This window comes from Bombus terrestris, chromosome 11, assembly GCF_910591885.1.
Source record: "Bombus terrestris chromosome 11, iyBomTerr1.2, whole genome shotgun sequence".
NCBI lineage: Eukaryota > Metazoa > Arthropoda > Insecta > Hymenoptera > Apidae > Bombus > Bombus terrestris.
This window is the reverse complement of record NC_063279.1, coordinates 4,615,134-4,638,623: the sequence shown is the minus strand read 5'-3', so window position 1 is coordinate 4,638,623 and position 23,490 is coordinate 4,615,134. Positions and strand designations below refer to the sequence as shown.

The 23,490-nt window shown below is 36.0% G+C and overlaps 1 protein-coding gene and 1 long non-coding RNA gene across 5 annotated transcripts in view; one reads left to right on the top strand and one right to left on the bottom strand.

Annotated features, from left to right (window-relative positions):
* Positions 1 to 23,490, top strand: part of LOC100650049 (tRNA dimethylallyltransferase) — a 116,513-nt gene that overhangs the window by 38,179 nt on the left and 54,844 nt on the right. The gene's annotated exons all lie outside the window — the stretch shown is intronic.
* On the bottom strand, positions 8,745 to 13,901 carry LOC125385898. 2 transcript variants are annotated; one of them, XR_007225635.1, is made up of 2 exons: positions 13,731 to 13,901; positions 8,745 to 9,080 (listed from the first exon to the last, which is right to left on the bottom strand). It is a non-coding gene; the product is annotated as an uncharacterized LOC125385898 (long non-coding RNA). The 2 variants fall into 2 exon arrangements; XR_007225634.1 differs by lacking the exon at positions 13,731 to 13,901 and adding an exon at positions 10,932 to 13,724.

The window sequence follows — 23,490 nt, the reverse complement described above, 5'->3', positions numbered from 1 at the left end:
AAACCGGACCAAGTATCAGGCATATTATTTTTAGTGGGAAAGTTTTTTGAAAGTCGTTGATCTTGTTTTAAAACGGGATTCGTATGGTCGTCATATGTAAAAAGTAGTTTAATCGGTCAAATTATTCGAAGAACATGTTATTTTCAAAAATTGATTTGGCAAACAATATACACAGACTCGCGAAAGTATACGAACATTTTTAGACACCTTTGATGAATATATTGCGTGTGTTATACGAAACTTCCTCAAATTTTATTAGCATTCCTATGAGGCTCTACTAACATTATTATTAGTTATCGTCGAGTGTTTGTTAAGTCGGGTTTATGCCACGACCAAGAACAGTCGCTACTTTTTAGGATTAGAATTTGAGCGCTACGATCGTTTGTCTGCTAACGCTCAGATGGCATGTGAGTAATTTAACGGATTTGCAAAATCCATGTGTTTTTAACTTTTTCGCGGCACTTTTCCATAATAGCTCGATAGCCGTGACCTTGCCATAAACCATGGAGTTTTCAAACTATCATTCGACGATCGACTTAATGGTTCTCGCGACATAATTCGTAGCCTCTCGAAAATTCCACAGGGGTATGCACATTTCACCATCTCCACGCACACTCCCACGTAGCATAGAATCCAGGTATCGCTTTCAAAGACACAACGTGGAATGGAAGGAAGGATAAAAATGTTTAAACAACGTATTTTTGGAATAATTGCGATCATATCTCAAAAAAGTCAAGCTAAATCCCTATATCTTTGTAAGTATCGTGACGACAACGTCGTTATCTTTGCACACATTACATACATATATGCACAACAGTTTTGTGCGTAAATACATTCAAAAATCACAATCAATCAGCCATAATCAATTTACCTTCTCCGCTCACACATCGCGAGAGCGTACACGATTGGTTACGCCCCTTGATCGAAATGACACCTTTCGCTCCATTTTACAGTTATATTGAAGAAGTGTGAAACAAAGCTGAAACAAAATATATATAGAATGAGGGAGAGAGGAATTACAAAAATATAGAAATTTTTAATTTATCGATATTTTCAAAATTCGATAAATTCAGAGTCAAGATTAAGAAATTCAGAGTCGTGTAGACTTCATAACAGTCGAGTAGAGTATTAGACTGCAAATAAGCATCAATTTCAATTTTTACATACTTTTCTTCATTATTTTACTTCCGCGCGATATAATTTCTCCAATGTTTTTTTGAATACCGATTGACATAAAATTCCTCTTCGATACGTGTGCACACGTAGCGTCAATGGTCTCCAGGGTTTTAAATTTCGAAACTAACTTCCAGTCAATCGTCCTGGTATGTTCTGAAAAAAAAGCTCTCCTACAGAAAGTTAAGGGATCCTTTTATATCGAATAACTGCTAAAAAAATTGCGAGGTTTTATATCGCACAATTTCAGAGATACAAGTTTATAGAAACATGGCCGACACACCCTGAAAGTAAGAAGGAAAGGAAAGGAAAGTCGAGTTGATTCCACCTGCTCCTCTTTCCTCTGCTATCATCTGTGATATTAAGAGCGGTAGAAGCGTATTCGCGCGATGGCCAGCTGTCAGCCTGCGTAATAACTTTCTCAGGTTATAAATTTGTAGGCTCAAACGAGATCGCATCTTAACTAAAGATATCCTCGCGTATTTGCGTGAAACTCTTGCGGAAGAGGAAGAAGTCCCTTTGAATTGTTTAAACTGTTTAATTCGACACTGGTCAAGAATGACGCGAAATTGCTGGCGTTATTAGAGGTTGCCACGCGATCGTCTGCATAAGCAGATCTTGATTATTGTAATTAAATAACATTTAATTAATATCGTTAAATATCGAGCATTCATTTCGATTGCAAAATTCTAATTTAATTCGTAGATTGAAATCTATGGTCTTTCCTTCCCTGGTTATTCTTATTTAGTTTCCAGTAATTTTGATTCAGATTATAAACATTATCCAAACATTATGGAACTCACTCGATGATTTCAACTGAGCCGCTAATAATTCATTAAAGCAGCTTATGCGACTATCAGTTAATTAAAAAAATTCTTCGGAACGAATGTTTGCATAAAAATAAATCAAAATTCAGCAAATAGATGTAGATCAGATCTACTTCCCTCTAAAAGCAATAAGATTGAAATATGGTAGGTCCATTTACGAGTCTTATCTCACGTGATAAATCATTCTCTTCAAATAACATGTCGTTTGCAAAAATTGTTCTTCTGCATAGATAGCTCAGTCAGATTATTCAAATTGGAGAAAGGAAAATAAAAATCATGCCAACGTAGTAGCACGGCCGAGGCTGTTCGATTTTTATCGCGACACAAGAGAACCTCGACTGCACGAAATGATCGGCAATGGCCAATTAGGGCAGGGCAAGTACATTTCTAGGCAACTGCTACACTTTCACAATATGGTCACTGGCAGCTGCCAGCGCTAAATCTTCTCTGCCAGAAGGTCCATGGAAATGTTTCGTTTTCCTTGTAGTGAAAAGATGTGACTCGTTTCATAGAACGCTTCGAGCTCAGGTCAGGCCAAGGACCAGGTGTCGAATTTTTCTTTGTACTTGGCTTCTGTTCGACTATGCTGTCGTAAATTGTCCGCAGCTGGTCGAGATTGTTTCTTTAATCGTGGTTTTTTGAAAAATTTTCGGCGAAGCATGACCTATCTAACGAAAAAAAGGTGGGACGTATTGTTGCAATATGCAGAAGTCTCGTCCAAGAACTTTCTTTGAGGGAAAGTCAGTCTTTATCTTCCTTTCGACGAACCTAACATACCAAAATTTAGTTTCGCTGCCTTTATATATTTTTTGTTACATTATCCGTCTATTTCTGTACTTTTAATATTCATAATAAAAGATTCATACGAATAAAAGGACGATAATTCTATAAATTGTGATATCCAGTAAGATCTGAAAAGTCTTTCTGTTCGTTAAAATGCAAACAAGATGACTCTATCCACGTAAAAGACGCGCATTTTTCTAACGAGCTCAACGAAAGTTGAAATATAGTGTTGATGTTTCACGAAATTATTCTTTGTATCAAATTTTTCGAACGTAGCAGGACGTTATTTCAGAAGGTTAGCATTATTGTTCCACGAAACAACGTATCCTCGCCGATCTTTTTTCCGTGTCCGATCATTATCATGCGGCGAGCGTTTGGGTAGCTTGCAGGACGATTTAAAGTCGTTAGCTTCTTGTTTAATCATACGGCATCTTTCGGCGCATTTTGTTTTATGAACTGAACGAAGGGAGCAAAAAACGAGGAAGGTAGACCGTTATGGAGCTATTTTTTCCATGGCGAAAGCTGATACATTTTTTAAACCGCCAGCCGACTCGGGTGGTTGCCTCTTAGCAAGTGGTAACATTAGCAATATTGTAGAATTCTTAAGAAGCGTGCTCAAGACCGAATCGCTAAAGTACAGAATGCACGAGTGTAAATTTTAATTTCTGCTCGATATATACATGTACATATTTGATTATGTTATGAATTCTTTATTTTGTTATTTTAATGTCTGACGGCAAATATGATCTAGAAATGTAAGTCTATTTATAGCATTTGAATGGAGGTAATTAATTTTGAATGTTTGAACTTTATTATAGATTTCTTACTCTTGATACAATAGAACTCTATATGAACTTCATTAATTTATTACTGAATTCATTAATTTGAATCTCAGCTACTATATATACGAGCGTAAAATAATAAATAGTAGGAATAATTGATAACCTTCTATTATATCAACTCCGATTCTGAATTGAATTTCAATTTTAATTTTGGAGCTTGAATCTTTATTTTCATTTTCAAATGAACCATTTTCCCACATATTCGCTGTTTGAATTACTTTATCATATATATCAGTACTTAATGGTTATTTAAATCGGTATTGTTAAGACACAACGTATCTTCTTCTCTGCATGATTATCAATTTACACGCATACTCGTGCTATCGATAAAAATATGTCATCGGTTGTTCCGACTTGCGTAGTTTGAGTCGTGACATCTGAGCATTGATCGAACAACCATGTACTTAATCGTGTCTTTCTCATCGTACCAAACACATATCGTATCCGGTCATGGACGAACTGGGACTGAAATTTTTACCGGAAGACTATCGATATGACTGACCCTCTATTTTTAGTTCACTAATTAAATTCTACATCGAGCGATTCTAATATGAAATTGTCCGGCAAACATGTTTTCTCCTTATTTTTGCGACGATTATAAAGAATTTACAACTGTAATTTTATGCACATCGTTTTTCGTATAAAAATTAAATTCTACGCTCCCAAATCCCTTCCGACCCACCGGAAATTTTCTTAAAGTCAAGATGGTCAGTTCGTCCCTGTGTGAGGTATGCATTGAAAACAATGGGAAAACCTGCCTCCAGCTCTTCCTTTCCGGCCTTGGTTGGCAAAAGGGACACAGTTTCGATCGGAAACTTTCTACAAACGCAGTCAGTCCTTTTTGTCGTTAATTTTACTCACAAGTCTTTAAAATAATCGAAATCATATAGAAATTTACTCGGGCATACTAACACAATACTTAACGATTTTCTAGACGGTTTTACTACCGAGACAATAAATAAGTCTGGCGATTGTCTAAAAATGTATTTGGTCTCGTTGTATATCGTTCATGTACTTACACGTGTATGTATGATTGTACGTAAGACACGTGGAGCGATAGGGCCGTGTCACGACTTCCTGGCGCCCGATGGGTACTTTCTTCCGAAAACGATACGTTCCATTAATTTTACGTGAAACGCGGGCTCTGTTTTTCGCGAGGCTAAAGCATACGGTGATTGTTCCCTCAAGGTTGTTTATTGTTTTTACCAATCGTATTTGTGCTCGAAATGCGTTACGCTTTTTTATGATTGCTCCAAGTTGATTACATAAAAGCAGCATGGAGTTTACGAGAAGCGTAAAGATTGTTGTAAGTGATAGAAACTTATTTCGTACACTTTTAATGGCGGAAAAGTGATATAGGGATACGGTGAAGAAGACATTGGTCTTAAAAGTAGGAGTTACGATGTACTAAAAGAAACATTGAAGGCTCTGGGTATGTATAAAATTTATCAAAATGAGTGGAACGTTAAGAAAATATAGACGAAGAAATTAGCGTCGACACAGATATTAAACGACTCTTGGGAATTCCCGCTCATAGTCATAATATTAATAAATTAGGATTCACGATAATGTAAATTGACTGAAAAAAGAATTGCAATTGGGAATTAACTATTTAAGAAACATGACACATATACACTTTGATTCTGTTTAATTTACACAATTATCGTAGTCACGGATTTTTCACGATAATCTTATTGAGAAACAAAAGGGCTACAACATTATTGCAATTCTCTTCCAGAACGAGGAAACCTTAAATCTCTGATTTATTGTATGTCATAAAAGGTATATTATACATCCATTTATAATCGTTAATTGTTTTTTATTATTTTATAAAAATATTAACGGTTATATATGTATAACATAAATATAACAAATGGATTAATTCAAAGTGTTCCCAAATGTCACCGTGCCAGTTTCCGGCACAACATGGTAGAAGCGTTTCATTGTTTTCACCCTCTTCGCTTCCGAATCCTTGCGGTCGTTCGCGTTTTCTCCGTGGACTACGATGGCGTTTCACGACCGAGAAGTTGACAGCCTTGAAACGGTCAAAAGATCGGCTGAAAGGGAGCACGATGAATTTTCTTGAAACGGAGGCTATAAATCAGCCATTTGTTAGCAGGTGGTCCGTATGGTTTGTTCGGCCGTGATGCCATCCGAAACGACCTCCGGAGTTACGGAATTTCTGACACAATTCACGGTTTTGGCATAAAGAGCTAATTGTTACTGTACCCAATTTAACTTTATTTGGAACACTGTAAGGACCAGCCACAGCCAGTTTCGCGTTAATATCGATTCGAAGAAGATTAAGTGACTTACTTACGCTATTACATAAAAGGGATATCACCTTTCCCCACATTTTCTTCTTTCCTCCTATATCGTTTTAATTTTGTCGGCGTTAATTATCGCGCAAACGCCGGAATACAGATACAACGGTGTTTAAACGACGTGATGAATTCTAATTAGCATAATAGAATTGGTCGAAGCACGAAAACCGGATACATACTATCGGAATCTTTGATCTTTTACATCGATGCTTGTTTCGTGAAATGTCTCTTTAGCTACATGCTTCTGCATCTTTTAACCATTCCTGTTTTACGGAGAAATTATTCTCCATTCATATTTACATATATATGAATAATGTTTTATGTAAATCGTTTTAAATTTGAAATTTGAAAATTGAAATTGCTAAGTATTTTCATCATTTTGGTCGTATCGACACATAATATATTTTGACCTATACCAACAACGGCAGAATGAAAGATTCATAGTGGTTGGTTTTCTCGATGCTTTCTCCAACATCGATGATACCGTCGAAGATCGGTCGCAAACGGAAGTGACGCGAGTTCGAATCGAATTGTTACGAAACTCAAGGACTCGAGAATCTTTTTTAGGATCTCTCTTGTATCGTCGCAAGATCGCTGGGGCATCGACCTGATTCAGATACGAAAAGGAACGAGCAACCGAGGCCAAGCAATACTAATTTCACTGAATCAGCACTCGAGATAAGCTGCCAGCTGGTTCAATGATTTATAGCCACTCCTAAACAAATTATGTAGATCGCGGTATTTGATTAGCGCCAAGCAGATAGCACACAGAGGCCGATGTTGGTACACGGAGTCGCGAAACCTCGCAGTGAAACCGAATGTTAGTAGATAAAGTCTTTACCTCGCGACACTACCAAACCATCCGAGTCTTTATTCTCATCTCGTTTGACTTCAACTCGATCTTCGCGATTTTCTACATACAGATAAGTTAAAAATATTTAGAGATAGATTTTAATCGAGTAAAAATGAATGGAATAATAATTATTTGCCCTGTTCCTTAAACAAACAGGAGAATAACATATATATAGGTGATATAGGTCAATATAGAAGGTAAAGAGCGAATTGTAATGGTGTGCATGGAAGAAACGTGTGACGGGTCGACGCGTGAAAGTTTCGCTCGCGTAATACAGGCTTAAGTTCGAGTAGTAAAGGGAATGCCCTGTCTTTATCGCAGCCGGTGTTTCAGCATTGACCCCGCTGCCTTAATAAAGCAGCGGGTTTTCGATTCGATCTGTCTGGACACGCCCAGTGATCCTTTCACGCTTCTTTCCCAACTTACCCGATCGTTCTCTCTCTGTCCCTTTCTCTTTTTCTCCTCGTCTTTCGCGTCGTCGCTTAACCAGCATGTCTCTGTCTCGTGATTCTTAACCTCTTCTTATATGCGGCAAAGACGAATAAGTTTCGCGCACGTTTTCGTCGACGGCCAAAAAAGAACACAGTCTCTCTGCGTAACACTTCCTTTGTCATGACTTTTGACCGATCTATTCACGACGTTTGCATTCGTTACGAGAATTATAACGTAGATGTCTCACTCTAAGCCTTTTCTGTTTCCCTTTTTCCACGCGAGTTTCCTAATTATTGATGAGATTTACGATTAAAGGGGGAAGATAAAGGGGAATGTTGCGGGATAACTTTATTACGAGTAGCAAGATCAATATTCGATACTTTAGTCTGCCAATAGAGCAACAAAATGTAGTTTAATTTCAGTTTATAATGTGTTTATTAATTATAGGTTGAAGTTTATCAATTTAGTTTCGTTTATAATGAACGTGATACGTGAACGAGAAGATAATTTTTTTTGTTGTTTTTTTAAATCAAGATGTCGAAGCTGCCAGGAATTATTATAGATTAGTTACTTAATGATGGCCTTATGAAAGCAATTATGGTTTATTAAAAACTCACAGAGCGTGTAAAAACTACTTGCTCTAAACTTGTAAGTTACAGTTAGAAGTCATTTTATATCCTGTTTAAAATAATAACGCGGTGGAGCGCTGATTATCCTGACGCGGATTACGTGGACACCGATTATCCAGAGTGTCGATTACACGGAAATTGATTTCTTGATCCGCCGATTATCCGAACATGTAAATTGAGATTGTGCATATAAGTTAGCGATTAAGTAAAGAAAAACAAAGTTGCGTTCATGAAGCTTTTCTTTGAAAACAAATCGTGTTATGTTTTACAAAAGAATCAGGTATTTATCGGAGATAATGTATTAATCAGCGTCGAGTAATGGTTAAACAAGATAATTGATATTTTAATGCACAGACAATATTTCTACTTGTGATAGTTAATCGATATGCAACCCAGGCACATCGCTCGTTCAGATTTCTCTCCTTTTTTCCTTATTTAGAGTATTTCGATATGCTATTTTTGACACAGGAGAGAGGAAAAAAAAATGTGTGAAAAAACATTGCATGTATTTTAGATCTCAATTATTTGAATTCCTCAAACGACGTTTACATTTACGCGATTAAACCCAGTTAATCGTTCGGATTTTATTCTACATTTCGTATCTTAGCTCTTTAGCATTAAAATTTCATTTATTTACGGAAAGAAAATGTAATTCATTAAAAATCTGTCCTTTAATCTGAAATTTTACAATTACATAATTATATTTATATAACAGATAAGCAATTCATATATTAGATTGAAATACATTAATAAGATATTATACAATAATACGGCGATAATCAAATAAAATGACGTTTATTTTTGTTTGCTTATCAAATAAGAATTCAATAAAGACAATCGATTAGAAAACAGAAGTTTGAATGAGCGCAATACAATAGTTCTTCACGATACTCAAGTATCCTTTATTCTTCTCAGTAATTACACTCGATGTACAAGTATCCGAGGAATTCTTTCATATTAATAAAAATTCCCTCGCCCGTCTCGGACAATTTCAATAAACGTTATTTCACATACCGTGCTTGCAACACAAGCGAAGCTCATTCATTATCCATTCATCCAAACATTTTTCTCGTTCGTTAAATACAGCCTCGCAAATTCATTAACGTGAAAGGAAACTTTATCTTCGCCATGTATTCCCTCTTCGTTTTCATCTTTTCGTTCAATTTGCTGTATGAATAGCAAAATTCATCAACGCTCGTACATAAAGTATCTTCCATCTGCAATTACGTAACATGTTCATCGATAATACATGCGAACGAACGCTGATACGTCGACAAAAAGTACCGAGTTTTTCCATGGTAATTTCCCGCGAAGGTGGAATAAGATTTTTCAATAAGACAGGATAAAACTTTAAGAGGATACGATACTATGGCAGCCGCTTTTTAACATATTTTCGCAAGGAATTTGTACAAATTGTTTTGTCATTGTTCAATATATAACAAATTTATATTTATCTACGTTTCGATAATATTCACAAATCTTCTGAAAGGGAACCGACCAAAATTGGCGCTGCTGTAAATATTCAAACGCGCCTGTTCGCTTCTTTGTCTGTTTTGACAAAATCAATTATGTTTATGAATATTTACAAATGCTTCTTCCTTAATGAGATAATAAATGTTAGAGGATTTGATAATCTCTTAAAATAATTTTTAACTTTAAATAAGTTTTCATATGTGTTCTAATATTTATGAACATGGGTCATGTCTCTGAGGCATTATCTTTTTAAAAAATCCAGAAGTAGGAAAAAGAAACTGACGTTCTAAGGGTCTAAAATAGAATACTCCCTGAAGCTGCGTTTCGACGTTTCGATGGGAATCGTTGGCGAGAATTTCCATGTGAAAAGATGGTAGTAGGTACCGAGTCGCACGCGCCACGTTGTAAACTCTCTCGACACTCGGTGAGAAGAAAGAAAGCGCTAGAAGAAGCACGGAAAAATAGCGAGGAACGTCGGGTAGCATGAAAGTATTACTATACGAGGAGAATTTAGCAAGTCTCTCGGTTCGCTATCGTTGAACATTGTCGCGCGGTTGTATTTATTTCGAAGTTTCCCATCTGCCCGTAGCCAGAGCCTGACAAATGCAGATATCTTTACTGCGCATTATTTCGCACTCTACAGGACTGATAACAGTGACTTAGCGCTATAAATTCTATTCTTCTTGCAATTGCTGGCCATGCTCTAGCAAAGTGTTGGCGGAGGGGAACCAACCGCCATCGTTGGGATACACGTGCATCTGGCTGGGTGAATTTATCAGCCAGCTTTCTTATTCCACGCTGTTCACCCCTCTCGATACCAGTGCAATTTCACGGGAACAGTTTACGGGTGCGTTTCGCGAAATCATGCGGAGAACTAGTGATATATGTAGTTCCTGAGCAGGGTAAATCCTTTATTCTAAAGCGACTGAATTATGTCGGAGGGCCTCCTAACAGGAAAGCTTCTGTTCTGTTCGGTTTTGTACGCGATATTTATGGGATTTCGTGACTGTTGGGAACTTCAAACAGTTTGTTGTGGGATCTTGCATGGAAGCTTTGAGAATCTTATCTTTAAAACCTATTGCATACTTTTGCATAATTAGAGTAATATTATTAATGAAATTATAATATGTCACAAATATGTTACAAATGATCAATATTTAAAAAATTCATTAGCGTTATAGGAAGCCACGACTGTTATGATTATATTGGATAAACGTGATACGAATCTGGAAATGTATATAATAATTACAATATACTTATTATTGCAATATATATTTAATGAAAAGTTAATATACAGTATCTTAAGCATAGAGGGGAGAGTCGTGCAGTTCTTTTTGTTATATCTTGGTTTAAAGTTAAAATCAAAATTTTGTTTATTCAAACAAAAGTATTAATATCTAGCGAAAAAAGTCAGAACTAATATTCGTCGGTGCTGAACGATTTTCCTTTGATAGGCGTCCCACCGAATATCTTCAGATTTATTTCAAACTTTACTGTATCAATATGATCATGATAGTCAGTATCACAATAATACCAGCGAAATTGCAAAGTGTCGTATAGCACGTGCAACGTATTCATAAAAGTCTTTTACTTACAAGTATTCGAATAAGTACTTTTGCGAGTTTGTGCGATAACTTTAGATATCGAGATAGCGAATGCCAGATTTTAAGGGCATTCGTAGAGAAAATATTTTAAAATAATTTTGCCTTCCATATGTATATCTCCAGTGACGAACGTAAGATAACCACGCGATTAAGTTTTTGATTTCTGTGCATTGTGCAATCACACGCGCGTTGAAGTAACTGCCGTTACGACAAGTGTTGTAATGTTATGTAACGTAACAGTATAATAACGTATGCATAATGTATGCATAAGTAGCATAACGTATGCGGTGACGCTCGTAGACCTACGATAGAAGTCGGACTTTTCATCATTTCTTTATTTTACTTTAAAAAGTTCCATAGAAGTAAAGACAAACATTTCAACAATATTTTCGCAAGTATAAAAATTCTCTCGTTTTTCTTCTATGTCCAATATGATTGTATAGAATTTTCCTTTGCATTACTCGACATCTTTGTAAGTGACACGAGGCTTCGTGGACAGAAACCAAAGTATATACGTACACATACGTATGTACCCCCCATCCCTTTTCTACTCCTTGTCTGTGAGGCAAGGCTCCGCTGGGGTCATTTGATGGAAAGATATTGTATAGAACCAAGTGAAACAAGAAGAAATATTCAACGGCAATGTATTTCAACAAAGTTATAAAAGTAAGCAGAGAAAAATACAAAGCGAATAAAATACGTATTATTTTAACCCTAGGTGTATGGACATTTCGATTACGTCAAATTGACGCGTATCTGTAAACCTAGCGCTAATAAAATGCACGGTAATTATTCAGAAAGTCGGTACCATCTTGGATCTCTTTGATTTCTTTAATATGTCGTAGAAATCAATACTTTGAACGACTATTTTCTTTGTATGTTACCGGATTCTTTTAGATTTGGAGATATTTCCAGGAAAACTGTCGGTACCAATTGCAGTGAATTTTCTGCTTAATCGCGCGTCCGTGACAGCGTATACGTTAATATTGGTTCTCTTACGACGGCCGAATAAATGACACCAAACCCAAACCTATATAAACTATAAACAAAAGATAAGAATTAGGTTTGGGTTAGGCGTTATCTTATCCGGTCGCCGCCGTGAGGTGGCTGCCAACCAATACTAACGCATACCTTGTCACGGAAACACAATTATAGGAAGAACTCAGTGTAGTGATACCGATGATTTCTCGCACATATTTGGAAACTAAGGCCAAGTGGCGGTTACATGTATAGATAAAAGTTGTTCAGAATCATACTCCCGACAGCATACTAAAAAATTAACGAAATCCAAAGTGGCGGCAATTATTACAAATAATTGTACTCTTGGTATATATGTCAAACTGGTATCAAAAAATCAATTTTATTGATTTCATGTTCAAGTTAATGTTTGCAGAATACTACTACTACAGAATACAGAATCCTACTACTACTTACCGTATTTATCATTCAACAACATCGTCGCACTTTTAAATGTGCTCACTCGTATTCGCAACAAGTACTGGAAACTCATCAACAACAAGGCTTTCCCTAATATCTTCCAAACACCACTAAAAGCTTCGAACACTTCTTATATCGTCACATTTATCGTTTTCTCTTAACGAGGTCGAAGAAATACCATCAATTTGGAATCACGGTACATATTACTCTGGCTTCAAGAGGTTTATATCTCCCCCGGACATCATAGTTCTGCAACCACTAGCCACAAATTCGCTTAAAATCGTCCGGTGCTTCCTTCCTCTCTTATTACGAGGCTAAGATTCCAAAATCCTAATATACGAGGATATCGCCACGTTCGCGCTTTTTTCGCGATATAAGTCGTCACCGAATATTTCACCGCATTTCTGTCAATACGGTCGAGTCCTTCTCCACCTCAATCGTGAAAAAGGAGCACGAACTGGACTTGGGCACGCGGCGGGAAAAAAGGGCGCCTTCACGAGAAATAAGAAGGGGATAAATAAGATCGGGAAGAAGGGAGAAAGAGAGAAAGTTGGCGAGATGAACAAAGGTCCAGACACAGAGAAAAGGGGAAATATTCCGGACGCGCTTCGCTGAGACAGGCAGGCCCTTGCAATCACTGTTTGAATCTTTGCCAAGCTTTCTCCGAACCTTTCGTGTCCCCTCCTATTTATCTACTCCTGTTCCACTGTCTCTTTTTCTATTTCCTATCGGTTCTTCGCCTCTTTTTCTCGCGTTCGAGACGTTGTCCTGCAGCCAGGTTTCTCCTAAACGCATACCGATTTAGAGGGACGTAATAGGCGATTTCACTTGATGAATATACTCGCGACCCATCCGGTCTAGACGGCATTAAACCATCGCTACGAAGTGGAAACGATCATAAGGCCGAAAATAGGGGTTACCGAGGCGGTAACTCTATCTTACGTTTCGCTTAAGATCGATAAGGGTGAGTCGAGTGTTCCTCGAAAACGTGTCGGTTGTTCGATGTCCGGTTGAATTGTCCGCGAAGTGCACAGGATAGATTTTGATAGTTTGGATTTTGAAACGAAACGAATTTTTTAAAAATAATCCCACGTTTTCTATTAGTCTCTATTGTGATCTAATATAGCTTGATTATGTACGTTGTTACGAGATAATGACCAAATATTTTAAATTAAATCAAGAAAAACAAAGGTGGCACAATGAAACGTTAGTTTTTGTCAGCTTCGAAATGATACACAAGATATTTTAGTTAGAAAGGAAAAATTACTCTCAATAAATTCTATTATACCTTTATTCAAAGGTAAAATTATAATTAAAAGATAAGTTATACTTATACCTAAAGCGAGTACTTACTGATAGCCGAAACTTGAAGAAATTTAAAGTCAGTCTTATAATTGTGCGACACATTACTGCCTGTGCCCTCAGAAGTTTTAATCGTCCGCGTATAGTTGATTTATATAACCCGGTTTATCTTTGATTTATCATTGTTTCCTTCATGCTTTTATTTGTTTTTTTCGCCTGCAGCGTGTTATGCAAAAATGATTCAACTTGGCGATCGATTCATCAGGCTTCCCCTCGTCAGCGGCGTAACAAGCTATACCGCGCTAATACTTTGAAATATTTTTAATCGTCGACGCGATAATGGTTGTGCAATTTTAACCACTTTGTAGTAACATCGCTACATCATCGTAGTACTTTGTTTGTGTTACTATATCATTATCAGATAATACGTGCCTAGGTCATCGGTCTTTTAAAATTCTTTATTTTTTATCATAACTGGACATCTCGTCGCATTTAAATTAAAAAATAAATATATCGCCTGGTAATATATCTACGATCGAATGAATTTCATAGAAACGAATTACTTGTGTTCGCTTTCCCATATTAAATTATTGTTGCATTATATGACTTGTTATATTTTACTCTTTTATGATTTTATAAAAGATAATATAATGTACTTATAGTGTACTTGTTTTGTAGACGTCTTAATTCTTTTTCACTGCTATACTAGACGATGACCAAACGTTAACGATAGTCGACGATGAATCATTCTTCTGCGCTTAATTTTGCAAGATAATGCAGTATAAATGAATAACATACTAACCCATATAAATGCATATATTAGAACAGAAACGTGTGCTAATATATTTCTGTAACTAGTAATTAATTCAAAAATTTTTTTTAGTTGTATCCAGTAAAATGTATATATATTTGCATACAAATCCGCAGTCTACTCGTAACTTGCAACTGGTGTAATATGTAATTGGTAATACTTTACGATTTGATCGCTATTTTCGATTTTTTCCAAATATCAATATATTGAAAAGAGCTTTCGAAAAGGGTAAAATATCATTTAAAAAAGTGTGGTAAACGATTCGAAATACCTTCATTCTTACGTTGGAACTACATCTGAACCTAACCTAACAGTAACTCTATATAAACGCAAATTAAATGACAGAAAGTAAACGTAAACGGTTAAAGAAGTTCGACTGAATAGAAGTTTATTAATAAAATTGTTAAATAACAAAAATATTATAAAACATATAACAAGTAACATTAAAAAACTTTAACGTATAGTCTGAGTTAAGGTTAGATTTAACTCTAGTGGACGAATCGTGAAATAAAAGATTGAGGTTTACGTAGTTTTAAATTGGATAAAAAATATTTATAATTCTTAGCGACATCTTTTTTGGTTTCTTAAAAAAAGAAGAGAGAAAAATACATAGTACATTTAATTGTCATAATATAATTCGTAGTAGGATTTTGTCGTAAACAGTTTCGTGTTCGATGATGTTTTGAGGCTTGGGCGGGATTCAAGGCGATTCTCGCGATGACATTGAAGCGTTCACACTGTTCACAGTCCATGGACGGGAGACGAGGCGTTATGACTGCAACTGCGTCTGTTCTGAGAGTCGATAGTCAGAAATAGCTGTATGTTTGTCGACAATAAACTGACAATTTGGTTGTTCATTTGGCATTCACGTGGAAAAACGTGTCGCTCGAACAATACGTCGTTTGTTGCAAATTGGTTGTGCATCGTTATTTTTTATTTCTTCTGTTTCATTACAAAATGACTTATTCAGTCGATTAATTAGAAGATTAGTTTCATGAATTGGCAAATAGAGCCTTCCAATGTTTTGTGCGATGCAGACGTGCATGGTACTCGAGTGTTTGCAGTTTGATAAATGACGTGTTTGTGCATGGATATGTCTGTATGAAAACATTTGACATAGTCCTTTGCAATGGAAATATTATACGAATTGAAGATGAAATTCTATTGGATATTCTTTATTTTGAGTTTTAGGAACATTGCCTGGAATAATGGAAGAATTAATTATTAGAAGAAATCGAATAACGAAAATAAATAAAACATAGAAACGCGTAGTAAAAATTAAGATAAACTGAGTCAGCTTTGGAAGTTTATCGAAATATTTTTCATCAGGGTAGACGCGATTCTTTCGATCACGAAATTGATACTTATGGCTTACTTGGCGAGTAAACGCTGGTCCTCCTTCGTCGAGTCGAGTTGCATCTCTTCGGAGCCGGTTTTACAGTTAAGGTACCGGCCTTGACTCCACGAACATTCAGGAAAAGGAATGTTAACAAACGGTTTACAGCTTCTCTGGTTCGGTCTTAGCCGCGACTCGATGACCACCATTAACCGCGAACGTTTCAATTTCTTTCGTATTTCCTGTCGTCCAAGTGGAACAGGCTCGAATTTCCATTGGATCGATTTTATTGACTCGCGTATCGCACGGTTACAGTACAATGTCCCATAATTTCTCCCTATCTCATCTTTTAATATGGCTATTATTTGGATGCAGTTATATCGAGCATTATTTATTCCGTTATATTTATATTTCGTTATAATAGGTGTAAATTTCAAAAAAATTAACGAATTAACCAGTGAAAGAACTGGAGATTTAATGGTAAAAAATCGTATATCATCATTGGTATTGTCAATATTAGTAGAAAGTTAATAATCCAACATGTGTCTCGGTATGAGACTTCAGAAGAAACATTTTTATGTGAAGATTTTGTAAAAATAAATGGTTGAAATTTATTTTGAAGACGCTGTTTAGCAAAGGAGAAATGGGATGTCTACTCGTGAGTCCTTTTTTCTTTTATTAATTATTACATTGAAGAGGAAATGATTAATAAGGATTTAGTGCAGTCGGTTTAGGTTAAATGACAGAGGGTCATTGTACTCCGAGGAAATGTCAAACCGCTAAACTGTTCGAAAACGTTAGTCGAGTATTTTAGTCAACCACCAACGCGTGGGGCGTAGAGACACATGTTTCAATTTTTGTTCCATAGATTTAATATTACACTCATTTAATTTTCAGCTTTTCGAAACAATTTACTCCTAACGCAGATTCTTACATAACTGCTTTAAAAATTGAGATCATCCTATAATCGATCATCGCTCATCACGAAATTTCATAGAAAAAATATCAGCACGTTTGAACATCACGGTACATTTTGCTCTTGTTTAGAATCCAAGCAACAAAAAGTCTAAACCAACGAGGAACGAGCAAACCGAAGCGAGCGATAAAAAAGCGATTAAAAAAAGCCTGACAGAAGAAGAATAAAAAAAGGGTGGAAGGGCCCCCCAGCATGGATACTCTTTCTAATTTTGAATCTCCATTTTCGATCCAGACATCGGTCTTGATTCATGCCAGTCCCTCGAGATGCTACGTGTGTTTTTTATTCCTGTGACGAAACGCCGGGAAACATTCGCGCGCGACAAGACTGAAAGACAGCTAGGGAAAGAAAATGTTCGAGTGGGTGGCTCGACACGACACGTGCGTACGCGTGTGACGCGTGCTGCGTTCAAGTTCCGTACGTTTACGCTCGTGCGTGTTTCGAGCGAAACGTAGTCGAACCGACAGTTTCTCTGGCGTTTACGTAACTAGGCAGGGCGTGTTCCTCCTGATAAATTCCATAGCGATAGGAACGCGCCATAATTGTAGGTCGGAATCAAGAGATCGATCGAGTAATGGATCGAATAGAAGAACTATATGAAGATTTAAGGATCGATAGTGGTAGATAGAAATTACGTATACCCTCGAGTATTTGGAGTTCCTGCTGGTTTTGTTAGAAATGAAATGTCACATGGAGATTGCCAGGAAAATGATTAATCGATCAAAATTTTCTTTTCATGAAAAGTATATAATAAAGTTGGCAGAAGTTGTTTGCAAGTGTTATAAAAAGATAATGAATTAACACATTGGTATGGAAATTTCTTCACGCTAAATATTTCTGAGTGTATATATGTATAGATACATGTATGGATAATAAGGAAAGGATAATAATAATATGGAAAGTTTCATTGAGTTGCCTTAAATGGGAGCAACCTTTTTTATATTTGTAATAGTAATTGTAAATTGTATTATTTGAAACGAGGTGGTAAAAATTACTTAAAAATGATTTAGCTTATGATATATTCGGGTTTTATATGTATATATTTAAAGGTTTGCAAATACGAAGATGGAAGTAGATGCCGATGGCAAAATACGTTTTCCATCGGTATTGATAGCCCGTAAAAATGCTGTTCTCATGCTTCTTAACGTTATTTGACGTCTGGTAACTACGATCTGACAAATATCATGTTGCGGTTGCGGTTGAGTTTGCAGAATGAAGTATAATGTGATATTTTCCGTGGAATTTCTGTGTAAATCGTATTGTAACTTATGAAAGTAATATTGAAGTGGAATTTTCCGAACGAATCCCGATACAATGCTGTATGATTGCTTACTATTTGTTAAATATGATACATATTTTATTTTATTGTTACATCATTTGAGATGGGGGAACATTATTGCGATATTTAGCGTTGTATTATCTAAATCTTATTGCTTGTCATTGATTTGATCTCTCTTACTATAATGAACATCTTTAAATTTGTTTCTGATAAAAAAGAACGATGTGAAGACAAAGTGTATCCATCGAGGGAAATTCAAGCTCCACATGCAGATACATTTTAGTTGATCCACAAGGAATCAGGTTTCTCAATTGAACGTGTCCTCCAATATAATTCCAGTTTCATCGACCATAAACCAGTTTTAAATCGAGTACGTGGGAGAGAACTTTTCGTGACGCGAAATGCTCGTTTCGCGCTCCCAAATGTCCCTTGCTGAAAATACCATTGATTTTTAACGCGTTATGCAAATTCTTTTATTGTAATTAAACGATCTGTCGATACTATAAACATCGGTTTTCTGAAGTTTATTGTATCGCCCGAACTTTTTATCACGCAAAATAATCGAAGTACATATTGTACGAATGAAATACGTTATTATGTTAAAAATAATGAAATTCATGCTTAACTGGAGCTCATTGGAGTAAAAATTCATTCATGTATTCGAAGTTTATGATCAGTTAAAAAAAGATTAACCTATAAATTTCCTAAAATCATATTGAATATAGAATTCATGTATATTTCCGCTGTAGTCAATGAACATTGATTCTTGATTTTATTCAATGCTGTCATAATAATTGAATCAATATAATATTCCATTCGATAATTGTATAATAACTTTTATATTTTATAAATAAGTACAAGTGTTACGTTAGATTTGGTAGCGAAATATCGATCGGGTATAAATTAATGAAATAAGAGATCCATTACATTCGAAAATTAGATTAAGTTACGATTTTATCTTTAACCATACGTTCCATCAACTCGAATTAACTCAGGAACATAGAATTGAATTTCGATTGAACTAAACCCTAAATCCAATTAACGTGTCAAACGTTCATACAGATCCAGAATTTCTTAAATTGAAGAAATAGAGTCGTATAACATCTTTTTCTCCCTCTTATCGTTAGTGTCGTTAGATTCTTCATTATCTTTCAATCAATAAACGCATAAAAACATAGAGTTTCAAACGAAGCAAGAAGTTATAAAAAGAAGAGAAAAAACAAAGAAGCGATTATAATTCCTTCATCACTTTCTGAATCATCGAAGCAGAAAATTTGTCCGCGTAGGTTATGAATAACTAATAATCCATCGTCGCACGCGAACGCTTCATGTAAATACCTGTGCACAATGTATGGTTCGATCAATTTTCTCGCAAGCATTAATTACCCATAAAATACCTTTATTAATTTCACAGCCGGCTTGGAATGACACGTGTAACTGCAGGAAAATGATTAACCCTTGCATGGCTTAGATCCGCCGATTTTATCCGCTTCGTTTTGTTCGCATTTTGTTCGATTTTATATCGACATGTAATTGATTGGTTCTCCTTTGTTATCTGTATTCCTTGCCTATCTATATAATCGTTTTGTATCGTTAAACGGCGCTATATTTGTATAATAAAATCGTTAGCTACGCACGTGGTTCAATATTCAAGTTATTCTAACAAGGCGAGTTCAATATTTGAAAGCTAGCTGTTTAACTGAAATTTTAATCGGTAGTAGATCTTGTTATCTTTTTAAAAAAAGATGGAATATTATAGAGACTGGTGTTTGATAGTTTTCGAGATATTAAAACTTGGAGTTTTTACTAGGGATAGCAGCAATTTTATACACTGGGATTTATCTTTCTCTGAGTAAATTTCAATATAAAAGCTTCGTTTTATGAGATTAGACTGCAACTTGTAAGAGTTGTACGTTCTGTACTCGTAGAATGTCTACGTAGATCGTATTAAGATTGGTTTCAAACTTAATCGATCGTTTCTAATCATTTTTTATGGCGATTGGTGCAACTGTGAATTTTCGATGAAAACGAGGGAAAGGGGAAAATTGAATTTTTTTATGAAATTCACCAATGATGTTTGAAGTTACAATAAATTCTAAAACTACCAACGACTGAAATATAAAAATTTACGGCAAAAAAGAAAAAAATGGAAGACTTGTCCATATATTTTACAAAAAATTATATTAAATCCCCAAGCATCATAAATTCAAATATTAATATAAATCTAGAAAATTTAGAATCGATCATTTTGACCATATTGATTGTCCAATGGGTGTCTCGAAGCTGCGTGTTACTTTCTTTGTTAGAACGTAGGGTGATTACACGCATGGCCAGCTATTGCGCGATCGTAATATTAATTTCGATCGCAAAAGGAGATTGCCGCTTTTCTTATCAGTTCGAACGATGATTTTTTATTTACTGTCCCCTATCAGTAAGCCGTCCTGTTTTCTAAAACTTGTTTCTCTTGCCTTTCAACTTTTTTCTCTTTTTCTTTCGTACCTTGGCCAGATCGTTCGACCGTACGCTAAACATTTATGCTCACTATGGTAGTTACATGGTGTCTGTTCCAATTAGCTGTATCGACCGATAGAGAAACAGAGAGATAGTGTGTCAGGTGAAACACTAAACTGGGTATTTATTAGAAGCGAAGACTAAATATGAACAGGTGTTGTCCTGTGTGCTCAGATTTGCTCCTGTGTCCATGTCGTTGCTATATACTATAGTGTATAGAATGGTTAGATGGATGTAAGTATTTAGATGGCCTATGTAAGAGACACGAGGAAAGCGAGACTGTTTCACAACACTTTGAGAGGAAGAACATGTTAACATTGTAATGCGTTGTCAAGGTTTCGCGTGGAAAATTCAGGCTGTAATTGTGCGAGTTCTTCTTCGCAATTTCCTATACCAAAGATTTAGAAAAGGAATCACGATAATTGTACAGTGCATTGATTTTCTTAATTAATCTTCATTGAACACAAAAGTGTTCTAATTTTGTTTGATTTGATAATAGGAAAGATCCTATTGTTTGATATAATTCTACATTTGCAGCAATCGTGGAATTTGAGAATAGGGATTTAAATATAGCCGATGCTGGAATATCGGCTCGAAATCTCGATATAAAAAAAGAGTCTATGATTTTTTCGGGGCTACAAATAGGAAACAGACGCGAAAGCAGTTAACTTCAGACAGAAGTTACAAAACAATCTATAAAACAGGCATTTTTATGAGACTATATACTGTATACGATAATGCAAACTGGGATAAATTTTTATAGTGTTTGATTTTTGTTCTATATTCGGTGTGTCATAGATCTCTGTCTGTACCTTTGATCTGAATTTATGTGAATTCCTTAGCTGTATCTTTCCGTGTTTAAACTGTATGAAACTATGATTACGAGGCTGAATTGTTGCTAGATTCGAAGGTAATGTTTATTAATTGTACGTTATTATCCTTTGCGATTGCTGACTTCCATTTGATAATTAAGTATGAGGTAATTCAAGTATAGTTACGCGATGTACATAATTATGCCATGGGGTAAAGACATAAATGAAAAATTTCAAAGTTGCGAACAGGAAGTAATAATAACGTAGTTACGTAGTATATAGTAATAATCTGACCTCCTCGGTGAATTATATTATTTATAAAATTGCTTTCGTTGCTTTCGATGATATAGGAGCTGTTAATTAAAAATTAGACGTTCTAGAAAAAAAATGAGATAATATACTACAATTCTTTTATTTGATGTGTTTATATGCAAAGAGAATCGTATTTCCACCTTAGGAAAATCATAGGAGCTGTATCCAAAAATTATAAATATCCAACTCATGGTCTAAGATTGTACATTTCGAGTATTTAGTTCATTGGTATTTAAAATGTAGTACAATTAAAAAATTCGATACATTAGCCTCAAATTCTATACCACTAAAAAAATTGCGTAACAAATTCTGACACAGAGAATTTCGAAATCGCTTGAGCGATGCTCTCAGAACGCTTTCGCAAAGTACGCTTACAAAAAATTATTCTAGAATTTCAGTTTTTCTATTTTTAAAACGTAAAGCGAAGATAAAATATACCTAAGCAACTTCGAATTATTGACCTTTCAAATCTAGAGCAAGCCGCAAATTAATATCTGGAATTCGAAGCAGCGCCTCTCTCGCCGCTCTGAATCTGCGCCGGTTAGAAACGTCCTCCGCTTTCGCGATTCGTTATTCAGAGGAAAAGGACATTCTCTCCACGTCGCGTCGGTTCACCGGCCCATAAATAGCTCGCGGAGCAGAAGTGTAACACTTCCTATTCCTATCGGTATCGCGATTCTAGACATAGTTTCATCCGTGCCACAACGTGCTCGTTACCGTGTCTCGAACCAACTTCAACACGACTGCAGCAGTTCCGAAATGAGATCCTCGTCTTTCTCTCTTTCTCTTTCTCTCTCTTTCCAGCGTGTCCTCATAAATCATCGCCGATGAAAATACTTAGGGTGAAAGACAAGAGCGCCAACGGCGGAAGCGTGGTTAAACGTCGCGGCTATTATTGGTGTGCGGGTGGAATTACGTTACCCTTGTCTTTTATTAGCTGGCTGCGGTTCCCTTTCTTCCCGCTCGAGCCTCCCGCGGGATGACTAACGTCTATGCCCGTTACCCTGGCACAGAGCCAGAACGTTTCCCCGAGGAACGGATAGATTTTACTCGACGCTCGTCCTCCTCTGTCTTGGCACAACCTTGGCCAAGCCAGGTACTCCTGTCATTGCCACGTGGAGAGACAACTTCTCTACGAGAACGTTGCCTCCTTCTAGCTCTTCTTCATCCGCGAGCTCTGATAAGAGATACGCTAGGTACCGAGAAATGAATTCTCATTCTGGATGGATGTAGAGATTCAGGATGTATGATAGCGAGATGAATATTCGATTACACTACGCGGGAAAATTTATGTTATTTTAACTATGTACAGTAACTACAAAAAGTATTGGCATATAACCGTTTTTTTAATGAAGCATTTTTCTAATCAAGTTTTACATTTCATTTTTCTATTTTTAGTCATATGAAAGTGTTACTAAACGATTTAATATACCTGGGTGTGATTAATTAATATGCCATAACAAATATACGCTATAACAATTATTCTTTAAGTGGTTTTTTGTTCGTTGAGTATCTCTTGCTTTGTAAGGCAAAATCTCCATAATTCAAAGACTTCTTTCCTTGAAATTCGAGTTAGCAAGGATCGGCTGTAACATCCATTTCACATTTGGAATCTGCACGGTGAGCGACTCGAAAATTTCACTCGATGACGAATGATAAATATCTGTAGCAAGTCAGACAGATTACAGTCATGGTTCCAATTCCACAATGTAACCAGATTCGATCGCTAATTGCCGCGATAATTTATAGAACTTACTCCCGCGATATTATTAAT